Source organism: Arachis ipaensis, chromosome B9 (assembly GCF_059453495.1).
Source record: "Arachis ipaensis isolate K30076 ecotype BB chromosome B9, ASM5945349v1, whole genome shotgun sequence".
Lineage (NCBI taxonomy): Eukaryota > Viridiplantae > Streptophyta > Magnoliopsida > Fabales > Fabaceae > Arachis > Arachis ipaensis.
This window is the reverse complement of record NC_142444.1, coordinates 104,127,590-104,142,751: the sequence shown is the minus strand read 5'-3', so window position 1 is coordinate 104,142,751 and position 15,162 is coordinate 104,127,590. Positions and strand designations below refer to the sequence as shown.

Sequence of the window (15,162 nt, the reverse complement as noted above, 5' to 3'; positions counted from 1 at the left end):
TTGAACGCCAGCTTTTGTGCCAGTTTGGGCGTTCAACTCTGGTTTTGGCTCCTTTTCTGGCGCTGGACGCCAGAGTTGGGTAGAAAGCTGGCGTTGAACGCCTGTTTACGTTGTCTATTCTTGGCCAAAGTATGGACTTTTATACATTGCTGGAAAGCCCTGGATGTCTACTTTCCAACGCAATTCGAAGCGCGCCATTTCGAGTTCTGTAGCTCTAGAAAATCTACTTTGAGTGTAGGGAGGTCAGAATCCAACAGCATCAGCAGTCCTTCTTCAACCTCTGAATCTAATTTCTGCTCAAGTCCCTCAATTTCAGCCAGAAAATACCTGAAATCACAGAAAAACACACAAACTCATAGTAAAGTCCAGAAATGTGAATTTAACATAAAAACTAATGAAAACATCCCTAAAAGTAACTAGATCCTACTAAAAACATACTAAAAACAATGTCAAAAAGCGTATAAATTATCCGCTCATCACAACACCAAACTTAAATTGTTGCTTGTCCCCAAGCAACTGAAAATCAATTAGGATAAAAAGAAGAGAATATACTATAAATTCCAAACTATCAATGAAACATAGCTTCAATCATATGAGCGGGACTTATAGCTTTTTGCCTCTTGAATAGTTTTGGCATCTCACTCTATCCATTGAGGTTCAGAATGATTGGCATCTATAGGAACTCAGGGTTCAGATAGTGTTATTGATTCTCCTAGTTCAGTATGATGATTCTTGAACACAGCTTCTTTATGAGTCTTGGCCGTGGCCCTAAGCACTTTGTTTTCCAGTATTACCACCAGATACATAAATGCCACAGACACATAATTGGGTGAACCTTTTCAGATTGTGACTCAGCTTTGCTAAAGTCCCCAATTAGAGGTGTCCAGGGTTCTTAAGCACACTCTTTTTTTGCTTTTGGACCTTGACTTTAATCGCTTAGTCTCAAGTTTTCACTTGACACCTACACGCCACAAGCACATGGTTAGGGACAGCTTGGTTTAGCCGCTTAGACCAGGATTTTATTCCTTTTGGCCCTCCTATCCACTGATGCTCAAAGCCTTGGGATCCTTTTTATTTGCCCTTGCCTTTTGGTTTTAAGGGTTATTGGCTTTTTGCTCTTGCCTCTTGGTTTTAAGAGCTTTTGGCTTTTTCTGCTTGCTTTTCTTTCTATTATTTTTTTTTCGCCTAAATTTTTTTTTTCTGCAAGCTTTGTTCTTTGCTGCTTTTTCTTGCTTCAAGAATCATTTTTATGATTTTTCAGATTATCAAATAACATGTCTCCTAATCATCATTCTTTCAAGAGCCAACATATTTAACATTCTTAAACAACAACTTCAAAAGACATATGCACTATTCAAGCATACATTCAGAAAACAAGAAGCATTGTCACCACATCAATATAATTAAGCTAAGTTCAAGGATAAATTCAAAACTCATGTACTTCTTGTTCTTTTAAATTAAAACATTTTTCATTTAAGAGAGGTGATGGATTCATAGGACATTCATAACTTTAAGACATAGTTACTACTACTAATGATCATGTAATGAAGACACAAACATAGATAAGCACATAACATAGAAAACAAAAAACAGAGAAAGCAAGAACAAGGAATGAATCCACCTTAGTGATGGTGGCGTTTCCTTCTTGAGGAACCAATGATGTCCTTGAGCTCTTCTATGTCTCTTCCTTGTCTTTGTTGCTCCTCCCTCATTGCTTTTTGATCTTCTCTTATTTCATGAAGCATGATGGAGTGCTCTTGATGTTCCACCCTTAGTTGTCCCATATTGGAACTCAATTCTCCTAGGGAGGTGTTGATTTGCTCCCAATAGTTTTGTGGAGGAAAGTGAATTTGAGGCATTTCCGGGATCTCATGGTGATGAGCTTCATACGCCTCTTGAGATCCATGAATGGGCTCTCTTGCTTGCTCCATCTTCTTCTTAGTGATGGGCCTGTCCTCTTTAATGAGGATATCTCCCTCTATGTCAATCCCAGCCGAATTGCATAGGTGGCAAATGAGGTGAGGAAAGGCTAACCTTGCCATGGTGGAGGACTTGTCAGCCACCTTGTAGAGTTTTTGAGGTATAATCTCATGAACTTCCACCTCTTCTCCAATCATGATGCTATGGATCATGATGGCCCGGTCTATAGTAACTTCAGACCGGTTGCTAGTGGGAATGATTGAGCATTGAATGAACTCTAACCATCCTCTAGCTACAGGCTTGAGGTCCAATCTTCTTAGTTGAACCGGCTTGCCTTTGGAGTCAACCTTCCATTGAGCTCCTTCTACACATATGTCCATAAGGACTTGGTCCAACCTTTGATCAAAGTTGCCTCTCCTTGTGTAGGGGCGTTCATCTCCTTGCATCATGGGCAAGTTGAACGCCAACCTCACATTCTCCGGACTAAAATCTAAGTATTTCCCCCGAACCATTGTAACATAGTTCTTTGGATCCGGGTTCTTACTTTGATCATGGTTCTTGGTGATCCATGCATTAGCATAGAACTCTTGAACCATTAGGATGCTGACTTGTTGGATGGGATTTGTTAGAACTTCCCAACCTCTTCTTTGAATTTCATGTCGGATCTCTGGATACTCATTTCTTTTGAGTTTGAAAGGGACCTCAGGGATCACCTTCTTCTTGGCCACAATATCATAGAAGTGGTCTTGATGGGCTTTGGAGATGAACCTTTCCATCTCCCATGACTCGGATGTGGAAGCTTTTGTCTTCCCTTTCTCCTTTCTAGAGGATTCTCCGGTCTTAGGTGCCATCAATGGTAATGGAAAAACAAAAAGCTTATGCTTTTACCACACCAAACTTAGAATATTGCTCGCCCTCGAGCAATAAACAAAAGAATAGAAGAAGAAGAAGAAGAAGAAATATGGAGAGGGAGAGGGGGATGTGGTTTCGGCCAAGAAGGGTGTAGAGGGGTGTGTTGTGTGAATTTGATGAAGAATGGAGGGCTTTGTATAGGGAAGGGAGGGGGGAAGGTTTCGGCCATATGGGTGGGTTTGGGTGGAAAATTGGTTTTGAATTTTTGAAGGTAGGTGGAGTTTATGAGGTAGGTTTATGGGGAAGAGTGGATGGATGTGAGTGGAGGTAGGTGGGGATCCTGTGGGGTCCACAGATCCTGAGGTGTTCAAGGATTTACATCCCTGCACCCATTAGGCATGAAAAAATGCCTTTGCACACAACTCTGGGCGTTCAGCGCCAGGTTGGTGGCCATTTTGGGCGTTCAGCGCCCATTTGTGTGCCATTTCTGGCGTTGAACACCAGAACCATGCCTGTTCTGGCGTTCAGCGCCCAGAAGCTGCCCATTTTGGGCGTTCAGCGCCAGCACCATGCTCTGTTCTGGCGCTGAACGCCAGACAGATGCTCCTCCAGGGTGTGATTTTTTTTCTGCTGTTTTTGATTCCGTTTTCAATTTTTATATTTATTTTGTGACTCCACATGATCATGAACCTACAAAGACCTATAACTAAGAAAAATATAGTTAGATAAATAAAAATTGGGTTGCCTCCCAACAAGCGCTTCTTTAATGTCAATAGCTTGACAGTGGGCTCTCATGGAGCCTCACAGATGTTCAAAGCATTATTGAAACTCTCCAACACCAAACTTAGAGTTTGGATATGGGAGTTCAACACCAAACTTAGACTTTGGTTGTGGCCTCCCAACACCAAACTTAGAGTTTGACTGTGGGGGCTCTGGTTGACTCTGCTTTGAGAGAAGCTTTTTCTGCTTCTTCTCCATGGTTGCAGAGGGAGATCCTTGAGTTTTAAACACAAGGGAGTCCTCATTCTATTGAAGGACTAGTTCACCTCTGTCAACATCAATCACAGCTCTTGCTGTGGCCAGGAAAGGTCTTCCTAGGATGATGGATTCATCCTCTTCCTTTCCAGTATCCAGGACTATGAAATCGGCAGGGATGTAAAGGCCTTCAACCTTTACTAACACGTCCTCTAGTTGTCCATAAGCCTGTTTTCTTGAGTTATCTGCCATCTCTAATGAGATTTTAGCAGCTTGCACCCCATAGATTCCCAGTTTCTCTATTACAGAGAGGGGTATGAGGTTTATTCCTGAACCAAGGTCACACAGAGCCTTAAAAATCATGGTGCCTATGGTACAGGGTATTATGAACTTTCCAGGATCCTGTCTCTTCTGAGGCAATGTCAGTTGATCCAGATCACTTAGTTCATTGATGAACAAGGGAGGTTCAACTTCCCAAGTATCAGTGCCAAATAATTTGGCATTCAGCTTCATGATTGCACCAAGAAACTTGGCAGTTTGCTCTTCAGTAACATCCTCATTCTCTTTAGAAGAGGAATACTCATCAGAGCTCATGAAGGTTATAAGGAGGTTCAATGAAATCTCTATGGTCTCTAGATGAGTCTCAGATTCCTTTGGTTCCTCAGAGGGAAGCTCCTTATTGGTCACTGGACGTCCCAGGAGGTCTTCCTCCTTGGGATTCACGTACTCCTCTCCCTCATTGGGTTCGGCCATTTTGCTTATGTCAATGGCCTTGCACTCTCCTTTTGAATTCTCTTCTGTATTGCTTGGGAGAGTACTAGGAGGGATTTCAGTGATCCTTTTACTCAGCTGGCCCACTTGTGCTTCCAAATTTCTAATGGAAGACCTTGTTTCATTCATGAAACTTACAGTGGCCTTAGATAGATCAGAGACTAGATTTGCTAGATTAGAAGTATTTTGTTCAGAGTTCTCTGTCTGTTGCTGAGTGGATGATCGAAAAGGCTTGCTGTTGCTAAACCTGTTTCTTCCACCATTATTAAAGCCTTGTTGATGCTTTTGATCCTTCCATGAGAAATTTGGAAGATTTCTCCATGATGAGTTATAGGTGTTTCCATAAGGTTCACCTAAGTAATTCACCTCTGCTATTGCAGGGTTCTCAGGATCATAAGCTTCTTCTTCATAAGAAGCCTCTTGAGTACTGTTGGATGCAGCTTGCATTCCATGCAGACTCTGAGAGATCATATTGACTTGCTGAGTCAATATTTTGTTCTGAGCCAATATGGCATTCAGAGTATCAACTTCAAGAACTCCCTTCTTCATAGGCGTCCCATTATTCACAGGATTCCTTTCAGAAGTGTACATGAACTGGTTATTAGCAACCATGTTAATGAGTTCTTGAGCTTCTGCAGGCGTTTTCTTTAGGTGAATGGATCCACCTGCAGAAGTATCCAGTGACATCTTTGATAGCTCAGATAAACCATCATAGAATATATCCAGGATGGTCCATTCTGAAAGCATGTCAGAAGGACACTTTTTGGTCAACTGTTTGTATCTTTCCCAAGCTTCATAGAGGGATTCACCTTCTTTCTGTCTGAAGGTTTGAACATCAGCTCTAAGTTTGCTCAGCTTTTGAGGAGGAAAGTACTTGGCTAAGAAAGCCGTGACCAGCTTATCCCAAGAGTTCAGGCTGTCTTTGGGTTGAGAATCCAACCATAATCTAGCTCTGTCTCTTACAGCAAAAGGGAAAAGCATGAGCCTATAGACTTCAGGATCTACTCCATTAGTCTTAACAGTATCACATATCTGCAAGAATTCAGTTAAGAACTGAAAAGGATCTTCAGATGGAAGTCTATGAAACTTGCAGTTCTGCTGCATCAGAGAAACTAATTGAGGTTTCAGCTCAAAGTTGTTTGCTCCAATGGCAGGAATGGAGATGCTTCTTCCATGTAAATTGGAATTAGGTGCAGTAAAGTCACCAAGCATCTTCCTTACATTATTATTATTTTCGGCTGCCATCTCCTCTTCCTATTCGAAAATTTCTGAAAGGTTATCTCTGGATTGTTGTAATTTAGCTTCTCTTAATTTTCTCTTCAGAGTCCTTTCAGGTTCTGGATCTGCTTCAACAAGAATGTTCTTGTCCTTGCTCCTGCTCATATGACAAAGAAGAGGGCACAGAAAAATAATAATAATAATAGAGATCCTTTATACCACAGTATAGGGATCCCTGTGTGAGTAGAAGAAGAGGGGGAGACAAAGAATGTAATATAATGAAAGAAATACAACTGTGAGGATGGCAGAGATGTGAGATGAGATGTAAGTAGATGAATTAATAAATAGAATAAGATGAGAGAGAAGGAATTTTCGAAAATAATTTTTGAAAAAGAGTTAGTGATTTTTGAAAATAGTTTTTGAAAAATGTTAGTAATTTTCGAAAATTAAGGTTTAAAAATTAAAAATTAAAATAATTATTAAATTAAAAAGAAATTTTGAAAAAGGGGAAAGATATTTTCGAAAATGAGAGAGAGAGAGTTAGTTAGGTAGTTTTGAAAAAGTTAAGAAACAAACAAAAAGTTAGTTAGTTGAAACAAATTTTGAAAACCAATTTTTGAAAAGATAAGAAGTTAGGAAGTTAGAGAAGATATTTTGAAATCAAATTTTTTGAAAAAGATAAGAAGATATTTTTGAAAAGATATGATAGAAATTAGTTTTTGAAAAAGATTTGATTTTTTAAAATCTCAATTAATGATTTGATTTACAAGAAATCACAAGATATGATTCTAGAACTTAAAGTTTGAATCTTTCTTAACAAGCAAGTAACAAACTTCAAATTTTTGAATCAAAACATTAATTGATTATGTTATTTTTGAAAATTTGATATAAAAATAAGAAAAAGATTTTTTTGAAAAATATTTTTGGAATTTTCGAAAATAACTAAGAATTTTGAAAAAGATTTGATTTTTGAAAAAGATTTGATTTTTGAAAAAAATTTGAAAAAGATAAGATTTTCAAATTGAAAATTTGATTTGACTCATAAGAAACAACTTGATTTTTAAAAATTTTTGAAAAAGTCAATCCAAATTTTCGAATTTGATGAGAGAAAAAGGGAAAGATATTTTTTTGATTTTTGAAATTTTTATGAAAAACATGAAAATGATGCAATGCATGAAAATTTTTGGATCAAAACAATGAATGCATGCAAGAATGCTATGAATGTCAAGATGAACACCAAGAACACTTTGAAGATCATGATGAACATCAAGAACATATTTTTGAAAAATTTTTGATGCAAAGAAAACATGTAAGACACCAAACTTAGAAATCTTTCATGTTTAGACTCTAAGAAACGAAAAATGCACATGTAAAACAAGAAAAGACACAAAACATGAAAAAATCAAGATCAAACAAGAAGACTTACCAAGAACAACTTGAAGATCATGAAGAATACTATGAATGCATGATATTTTCGAAAAATGCAAGATGCATATGCAATTGACACCAAACTTATGATATGACTCAAGACTCAAACAAGAACACAAAAATATTTTTGATTTTTATGATTTTCTAATTTTTTGGTATTTTTCAAAAATTAATTGAAAAAGGAAAATAAGAATTCCAAAATTTTTAATATGAATTCCAGGAATCTTGCATGTTTAGTCTAAAGCTTCAGTCCAGGAATTAGACATGGCTCATGAGCCAGCCAAGCTTTCAATGAAAGCTCCAGTCCAAAACACTAGACATGGCCAATGGCCAGCCAAGCTTCAGCATGTAATTCAGACATGACACGCCTGACATACTCATTCCCAAAGGAATTAGACATGGCTTTACAGCCAGCCAGGCTTCAACATGCTTCATGAAACACTAGAATTTATTCTTAAAAATTCTGAAGAAAAATAATATTTTTGAAAACTTTTTTTCTCCAAAAACAGATGAGAAATTTTTGAAATATTTTTGAAAAATTTTTGAAAACAAAACAAAAAAAACAAAGAAAAAAGAAAATTACCTAATCTGAGCAACAGGATGAACCGTCAGTTGTCCAAACTCGAACAATCCCTGGCAACGGCGCCAAAAACTTGGTACGCGGAATCGTGATTACACTTTAATTATGTAAAATTCATTGCTCTTTCTTTCCCTGGTAATGGCGCCAAAAAACATGATGCCAAGACCATGGTTCACAACTCAGTGTAACTGACCAGCAAGTGCACTGGGTCGTCCAAGTAATACCTTACGTGAGTAAGGGTCGAATCCCACGGAGATTGTTGGTATGAAGCAAGCTATGGTCACCTTGTAAATCTCAGTCAGGCAGATATAAAACAGTTATGGAGTTTTCGAAATTAATACTAAAATAGGGATAGAGGTACTTATGTAAATCATGGGTGAGAATTTCAGATAAGCGAATAGAGATGCTTTCGTTCCTCTGAACTTCTGCTTTCCTGCTGTCTTCATCCAATCAGTCTTACTCCTTTCCATGGCTGGCTTTATGCAAGGGCATCACCGTTGTCAGTGGCTACATCCCCTCCTCTCAGTGAAAAATATGCTCACATGCTCTGTCACAGCACGGCTAATCATCTGTCAGTTCTCGATCATGCTGGAATAGGATTCACCCTCCTTTTGCGTCTGTCACTAACGCCCATCACTCGCGAGTTTGAAGCTCGTAACAGTCATTCAATCATTGAATCCTACTCAGAATACCACAGACAAGGTTTAGACTTTCCGGATTCTCTTGAATGCCGCCATCATTCTAGCTTACGCCACGAAGATTCTGATTAAGAGATCTAAGAGATACTCATTCAGTCGAAGGTAGAACGGAAGTAGTTGTCAGGCACGTGTTCATAGGGAATGATGATGATTGTCACGTTCATCACATTCAGGTTGAAGTGCGAATGAATATCTTAGAAGCGAAACAAGATGAATTGAATAGAAAACAGTAGTACTTTGCATTAATCTTTGAGGAACAGCAGAGCTCCACACCTTAATCTATGGAGTGTAGAAACTCTACCGTTAAAATTACATAAGTGAAAGGTCCAGGCATGGCCGAGATGGCCAGCCCCTCTGATCTAAGAACCAGGCGTCCAAAGATGGTTTTCACTGATCAAAGATTGTTTAAAAGACTAGTAAAAGGTCCTATTTATAATAAACTAGCTACTAGGGTTTACATGAGTAAGTAATTGATGCATAAATCCACTTCCTGGGACCACTTGGTGTGTGTTTGGGCTGAGCTTAAGTGTTGCACGTGTAGAGGTCCTTTTTGATGTTGAACGCCAGCTTTTGTGCCAGTTTGGGCGTTCAACTTTGGTTTTGGCTCCTTTTCTGGCGCTGGACGTCAGAGTTGGGTAGAAAGCTGGCGTTGAACGCCAGTTTACGTTGTCTATTCTTGGCCAAAGTTTAGACAATTATACATTGCTGGAAAGCCCTGGATGTCTACTTTCCAACGCAATTGGAAGCGCGCCATTTAGAGTTCTGTAGCTCCAGAAAATCCACTTTGAGTGCAGGGAGGTCAGAATCCAACAGCATCAGTAGTCCTTCTTCAACCTCTGAATCTGATTTCTGCTCAAGTCCCTCAATTTCAGCCAGAAAATACCTGAAATCACATAAAAACACACAAACTCATAGTAAAGTCCAGAAATGTGAATTTAACATAAAAACTAATGAAAACATCCCTAAAAGTAACTAGATCCTACTAAAAACAATGTCAAAAAGCGTATAAATTATCCGCTCATCAGTCATCTTGTAAATCTTAGTCAGGCAGATTCAAATAGTTATAGAGAATTGATAATTAACATCTGAATAAAACATAAAATAAAGATAGAGATACTTATGTAATTCATTGGTAGGAATTTCAGATAAGCGTATGAAGATGCTTTGTTCCTTCTGAACCTCTACTTTCCTATTGCCTTCATCCAATCATTCATACTCCTTTCCATGGCAAGCTTTATGTTGGGCATCACTGTTGTCAATGGCTACTTCCCGTCCTCTCAGTGAAAATGTTCCAAATGCGCTGTCACCGCACGGCTAATCATCTGTCGGTTCTTGATCATGTTGGAATAGGATCCATTGATCCTTTTGCGTCTGACACACGCCCAACACTCGCGAGTTTGAAGCTCGTCACAGTCATCCCTTCCTAGATCCTACTCGGAATACCACAGACAAGGTTTAGACTTTCCGGACCTCAGGAATGGCCGCCAATAATTCTAGCTTATACCACGAAGGTTCCAATCTTAGATTTGAAACCCAAGAGATACACATTCAAGCTATTGCAAGTAGAACAGAGGTGGTTGTCAGGCACGTTTTCATAGGTGAGAATGGTGATGAGTGTCACGGATCATCACATTCATCAGGTTGAAGAACGAGTGTATATCTTAGAGAAGAAGTTGGCGTGAATTGAATAGAAAAACAATAGTACTTTCCATTAATTCTTGAGGAACAGCAGAGCTCCACACCTTAATCTATGGTGTGTAGAAACTCTACCATTGAAAATACCAGAGAGGGAACCAGAAGTTTTCACGTGTAGAGACTTTTCTTGGAGTTAAACGCCAGCTTTTGTGCCAGTTTAGGCGTTTAACTCCAGCTTTTATGCCAGTTCTGGCGTTTTGAACGCCGGTTTGGGCCATCAAATCTTAGGCAAAGTATAGATTATTATATATTGTTGGAAAGCCCAGGATGTCAACTTTCCAACGCAATTGAGAGCGCACCAATTGGGCTTCTGTAGCTCTAGAAAATCTACTTCGAGTGCAGGGAGGTCAGAATCCAACAGCATCTGCAGTCCTTTTTCAGCCTCTGAATCAGATTTTTGCTCAGGTCCCTCAATTTCAGCCAAAAAATACCTGAAATTATAGAAAAACACACAAACTCATAGTAAAGTCCAGAAATGTGATTTTTATTTAAAAACTAATAAAAACATAATAAAAACTAACTAAAATATACTAAAAACATACTAAAAACAATGCCAAAAAGCGTATAAATTAACCGCTCATCACTGATATGGACGCGCACGCGTATAGCACGCGTATGTGTCACAAGTCCAATTGGTGAAGGTCACGCGTATGCGTAGGTAACGCATACGCGTGGATGGGCCAAAATGCAAAAAGGACGCGCACGCATAGAGGATGCGTACGCGTGGGTATAAAAGCGCTCCGTTCTTCAAATGAACGCTACGCTCTCTTCGAAGCCTCATTTCTGCTCAATTAATCTGATTCCAAGCCCATTGAAACTTTAAAGCAAGCAGAGCACATTGACATCACTCAAAGGCACAAGAAACAATTAGAATAGGAATTTCATTTAATTGTAATTTGTTTTGAATTTTGAGCTGTTCTCTGGTTTTGTCCAGGTACTTTTTCAGGGTGGGGTCCTTAGCTTGGTAACTCCCTACTATTTGTGAGGTGACTACTTGCGAATAACTGAAGATGATAAGCTTTTGAACTCCAACTTCCTTAGCTAATCTCAAACCAGCTAGTAATGCCTCGTATTCGGCCTGGTTGTTTGAGGCAGGGAACTCAAATTTTAGGGAGAGTTCGATTTGGGTTCCCTGGTCGCTTTCTATTATCACACCTGCACCACTCCCGATTTTGTTTGAAGAGCCGTCTACATAGAGATCCCATTTTGTAGGAGTTCCCGGGGTTTCAGTGTACTCAGCAATGAAATCGGCCAAATACTGAGACCTGATGGCCGTCCGAGCTTCGTATTGAAGATCAAACTCAGATAGCTCGACTGCCCACTGTAGAATTCTTCCAGCTAAGTCTGTCTTCTGTAGAATGCCTTTCATAGGTTGGTTAGTCCGAACTTTGATGGTATGAGCTTGAAAATATGGGCGAAGTCGTCGGGAAGTTAGTATGAGAGCGTAGGCGAACTTTTCTATCTTTTGATAGCTCAGTTCGGCCCCTTGTAGGGCTTTGCTGATGAAGTAGATGGGTTATTTCCCACTTTCGTCTTCTCTGACTTGTGCTGAGGTTATTGCCCGACTTCCCACTGCGAAGTATAATATGAGTGCTTCTCCTTCCCGTGGTCGAGTAAGAATGGGTGGTTGTCCTAGGAATTTTTTGAAATCCTGGAAAGCTTACTCGTACTCTGCGGTCTATTCAAACCTCTTTCCCTTCCTTAGTGTGGCGTAAAAGGGGAGAGATCTTATGGTCGATCCGGCTAGAAATCTGGACAAGGCTGCTAGTCTTCCGTTGAGTTGTTGTACTTCTTTGACACAGGTCGGACTTTTCATGTTGAGTATAGCTTGGCATTTATCCGGGTTCGCCTCAATTCCTCGTTGTATTAGCATGAAACCTAGGAATTTGCCAGCTTCTACTTCAAAGGTACACTTTGCGGGATAAAGTCGCATGCCATGCTTTCTGATGGTGTCGAACACTTTGGCGAGGTCGGACAGTAAGGATTCTTCACTTTGTGTTTTTACCAACATGTCGTCCACATATACCTCCATAAGTTTCCCGAGATGGTCTGCGAAGACCTTATTCATTAATCTTTGGTAGGTAGCTCCTGCGTTTTTGAGTCCGAATGGCATGACGACATAACAGTAATTTGCTTTTGGGGTTAGGAATGAGGTTTTCTCTTGATCAGGTGGGTACATTGGGATTTGATTATATCCCGAATACGCATCCATGAAGGAAAGGTACTTGTATCCAGAGGAGGCATCCACTAGAGTGTCTATGCTTGGGAGTGGATAGGAATCTTTTAGACAGGCTTTATTGAGGTCGGTAAAATTAGTGCACATCCTCCATTTTCCATTTGACTTTTTCACCAATACGACGTTGGCTAGCCATAGTGGGTACTTGACTTCTCTTATGAATCCTGCCTCTAGTAAAGCTTGTACCTGTTCTTCCATGGCTTTGGATCTCTCTGGTCCGAGCTTCCGACGCTTCTGTTGTACTGGCCGAGATCCTGGGTATACTGCCAGTTTGTGGCACATTAGTTTGGGATCTATGCCCGGCATGTCTGCGGCCTTCCATGCAAAGAGGTCGGTATTATCCCTTAGGAACTGTATCAGAGACTCCTTTATATTTTTTCTCAGTCGCCTCAATATTTGTTGTTTTATCTGGGATATCTCCGATTTAGACATCCTCGATCTTGCCCTCAGGTTGTGGACGATGTTCTTCCCGACCTCGAACTCTTCCGAGTTTGATACTGTTGATTTCTTCTCCTTTGCCTCTAGGGTTCAGACTTTCGTTGTAGCAGCGTCGCACAATTTTCTGGTCTCCTTTTATCGTGGCAATCCCTTCTGGGGTTGGAAACTTCATGCATAGATGTGGAGTCAAAACTACTGCGGCAAGCTGATTTAGCATTGTCCGACCTATCAGGGCATTGTAGGCTGAGCTCACGTCAACTACGATGTAGTCTATGTTGAGTATCTTTGATCGGGTTCCCTTTCCAAAGGTTGTGTGTAGTGAGATATATCCAAGGGGTTGGATTGGAGTGTCTCCTAGTCCAAACAAGTTGTTCAGATATGCTCTGAGCTCTTTTTCTTGTAGGCCGAGTTTGTCGAAGGCGGATTTAAACAAGATATCCGCCAGCTTCCTTGGTCTACCAGTGTGCGGTGGAGGTTGGCATTGGCCTTTATGATAGTGATGACCATGAGATCGTCATGTCCCAGGATGATGCCTGCCGCATCTTCTTGGGTAAAAGTAATAGTAGGGAGGTCGAGTGATCCTTCTCCTCCTCCAACGTGATATACTTCTTTAAGGTGCCTTTTGCGAGATGATTTGGAGATTCCTCCTCCTGCGAATCCTCCATTTATCATGTGAACATGCCTTTCCGGGGTGCGGGGTGGTCGTTCAGCTCATCCGACCTCTTCGTCCCTTCTTCTTTTTTTGGGTTCATCCGTTTTGTTGGCTAAGTACCGATCTAGTCGCCCTTCTCTTACCAATTTTTCTATGACATTTTTTAAGTCGAAGCACTCGTTTGTAAGATGTCCATAGATTTGGTGGTATTCACAGTATTCTATCCGATTTCCTCCTCCTTTTTTTGCTTTTGATTGGACGAGGTGGTAGAATTTTTTTAGTGTGGCATACTTTTCAGAAAATGTCCACAAGAGACACCCGAAGAGGGGTGTAATTGTGGTATTTTTTAGGTTTCTCTTCGTGTTAATCTTCTTTTTTCTTGGACTCTTTATCCTTATCCCGATAGGAGTAGGAGAATCCGGATTTTGAGGTCTCTCCCAATCGAGAATTTTCTTCCATGTTGATATACTTCTCTGCCCGTTCTTGCACTTTATTTGAAGATGTTGGGTGTTTCTTTGATATAGAATGACTAAAGAGTCCTTCCCGCAGGCCATTGATGAGACCTATGATGGCTGCTTCTGTTGGTAGGCTTTGTATGTGTAGGCATGCTTTGTTGAATCTTTCCATGTAAGATCGAAGACTCTCCCGATCTCCTTGTTTGATTCCTAATAGGCTTGGGGCATGCTTGGCTTTGTCTTTCTAAATGGAAAATCTGGCAAGAAATTTCTTGGCTAAGTCATCAAAACTTGTGATGGATCTGGGAGGCAGACTGTTGAACCACTTAATAGCTGTCTTTGTTAGGGTTGTTGGGAAGGCTTTGCAATGAATAGCATATTAGGCATCGGTGAGATAAATTCTGCTTCTGAAATTGCTGAGATGATGGCTTAGATCGGAGGTACCGTCGTATGGGGTCATGTCTGGAGCTTTAAAATCCTTCGGAACTTTAGCTTTCATTATTTCTTTGGTGAAGGGATCTTGATCTTTGGGGCAGTTGTCTTCGTGACCGGGTTGACTAGTTTTGGTTTCTAGGTCGGCTTCGAGTTTTAGGAGCTTGTCCTCTAACTCTCGGTGTCGCCTAGTTTCTCTTCGAAGGTTTCTTTCGGCTTCACGCTGGAATTTGGCCTCCTGTTCGAGCTGCTTAAGCCGATTTTTTTGTTCTCGGAGGGCTTCTAAAATTTTTGTATTTGGAGAATGATTTTCTCCGTTTTGCTGAGATGTATCTTTGGGTGTGGTGTCCGCGTTCTTGTGCGGCGTCCGGTTTTCCAAATCATAATTGTGATCGTTGGTGATGTCGTCCGCCATGATGGTGGGATAACTTCCAGGACCCCGGTAACGGTGCCAATGTTCCGAGAGTTACCTGAAACTAAAGGCCGATCTCGGAGGAGATCTGCTGTGGTGGCCAAAACTGTCGTGTCCGGCTTGTTGGATCTAAGAGGAGATCTGCTGTGGTGGCCGAAGCTGTCGTGTCCGACTTGTTTGACTTGGGGAGCTACTGATCCTTGATCACCGGAGGGCGGTGGTACATGCAAGGGACTCCGATGTTTAAGTTAGCATGGGCTTTAACCAGGTTTTTAATAGAATCAGAGTATGAGTTATACCTGCGTGCTCCAGTATATTTATAGTAGTGTAGAGTGACCTTCTTGATAAGATAAGTTTAGTTATCTTATCTTATCTTTGAGTGAAGTCATCTTATCTTTAA

At 40.5% G+C, this 15,162-nt stretch overlaps 1 non-coding gene across 1 annotated transcript; it reads left to right on the top strand.

Moving 5' to 3' along the window:
- Nucleotides 1–5,259: 5,259 nt before the first annotated feature.
- On the top strand, nucleotides 5,260–5,367 carry LOC148545739 (small nucleolar RNA R71). The gene has a single exon (XR_015900840.1). It is a non-coding gene; the product is annotated as a small nucleolar RNA R71 (small nucleolar RNA).
- Nucleotides 5,368–15,162: the final 9,795 nt, after the last annotated feature.